The sequence below is a fragment of the Rhinopithecus roxellana genome, chromosome 12 (assembly GCF_007565055.1).
Source record: "Rhinopithecus roxellana isolate Shanxi Qingling chromosome 12, ASM756505v1, whole genome shotgun sequence".
NCBI lineage: Eukaryota > Metazoa > Chordata > Mammalia > Primates > Cercopithecidae > Rhinopithecus > Rhinopithecus roxellana.
Genome location: NC_044560.1, coordinates 61,437,112 through 61,439,190, shown reverse-complemented (window position 1 = coordinate 61,439,190; position 2,079 = coordinate 61,437,112). Strand labels below are relative to the sequence as shown.

The window sequence follows — 2,079 nt, the reverse complement described above, 5'->3', positions numbered from 1 at the left end:
TTTTTTGGTAGAAATTACTTTTATTATGTTAAAATATTCCTTAATGAGTTAGCAATTATTTATGTGGAGGATGGTCCAGAAAACAGGTTCATGATTAAATTATCCTTGTCCTTGATTACAGAAATTCATGAATCACACACATCACACCATTCTCTGGAGTAGCTGCTGAAGGTCTGCGAGGCTGCGAGCTTGGAGAAGCTTCTCCCTGCCTGTTAGGCGGCTCCCATCAGATATGACAAAATGAACATTATTTTTCTCTTTGGAATTAAATCTTGACAACAGTTTGAATGCTCTTTCCAGAATGCATGAGTTCTAAGGCTTTATTAATTTCATCAAAAGAGAGATTGCGAGTCATAAATTCATCAGCTTTTATCTTTTTGGACATATATTCAGACGCCCAACTTTGGGACACTTTCTATACTCTTCCGTCCTCCAAAGGCAATGCCTTTCCATGTGTGACCTGTTGCCAGCTGGAATGGATGGGTGGCTATTTCTTCACCTGAAGCAGCTACTCCAACCACCACACTGATGCCCTGGTGACATGCCTCAAGTGCTGCTCTAATGATCTTCACATGACGAGTACATTCAAAGGAATAGTCCACTCCTCCATCAGTGCTCATCATCTCAACGAGCACTTCCTGGGTTGGTTTACTAAAATCCTGAGGGCTAATACATTCAGTGGCTCCAAGCTCTTTGGTCCTTGCAAATTTATCTTATTGATGTCCACACCAATGATCTGCGATGCACCAGTCACTTTGCAGCCCATGGTAACTCCCAATCCAACTCCTCCCAGGCCAAAGACAGCACAAACAGAGCCAGGCTCCACCTTGGCAGTGTTCACAGCAGGACCATAACCAGTGGAAATGCCACAACCTAGGATACCAACTTTATCCAAAGGTGCTAAAGGATCTATTTTAGCAACAGAGATTATCAGCCACAACTGTGTATTCAGAAAATGTTCTGATTCCCATGTAATGCAAAATTGTCTTTCCTTTGCAAGTAAATCTGCTGGCACCATCTGGCATTAATCCCTTCCCTTGTGTGACTCTTATCTTCTGGAAAAGGTTAGTTTTAGGATTTAGACAAAATTTGCATTCTCCACACTGTGGGATATAAAGTGAGATGACAGTGTCACCTGCCTTCAGCTTAGTAACTCCCTCACCAACACTTTGCACAATTCCAGCACCTTCATGTCCCGAGATCACTGGAAAACAACCCTCAGGATCAGCTCTGCTCAGGATATAGGTGTCAGTGTGGCAAACCACAGCGGCAACAATCTTGATTCGAACTTCATGAGCCTTTGGGAGTGTCACCTCTATCTCCTCTATGGAGAGAGGCTTTCCAGCCTCCCAGGCAACTGCAGCCTTTCACTTGATAACCTGGTTCACCATGTCCATGGGTTCTATCCATTTGTATATATTTTTTGGAGAAATATCTATTCAGATGCTTTCTACTTTTAAAAATTATATTATCTGTCTTTTTAAAATAATTGAGTTATAAATATTCTTCATATATTCTAGGTAAAAATATCAAATATTTTGCTAGCAAAATTTTTCTCCCATTCTGTAGGTTGCCTTTTTACCTCCTTTATGGTATCTTACAAACACAAAAGATTTGAATTTTGATGAAGTCTAATTTACCTATTCTTTTTCTTATATTACTTCTGCTATTGGTGTCACATTTAAGAAACCATTGCCTAATCCAAGGTCATGAAGAACACCTGTTTCCTTCTAAGAGTTTTTATAGTTTTTGCTCTTATAGTTAGGTCTTTGATTGATTTTGAGTTCATTTTTGTATATAGTGTGAGGTAAGTGTACAACTTCATCCTCTTGAATGCAGATATCCAGTTGTGCAAGCACCGTTTGTTGAAAATATTCTTTACCATGAAACTTTAAGCTTAGTCTAAAGATAACTAGATTTGCAGGGATTTAAGCTGCAAATTATTATCCCCATGCTACTTGACAAGCATTAGGTAATCACTAATTTTACCTCTTTTGTGATGAACTTTATGCTGGCACATCACTAGGGCCCTTCTCCTCAGTGTGATTATAGTCTAATTAGTTATTTTATAAATTATTA

At 39.1% G+C, this 2,079-nt stretch overlaps 1 pseudogene; it reads right to left on the bottom strand.

Annotated features, from left to right (window-relative positions):
- Positions 1–265: 265 nt before the first annotated feature.
- Positions 266–1,397, bottom strand: LOC104656872 (annotated as a pseudogene).
- Positions 1,398–2,079: the final 682 nt, after the last annotated feature.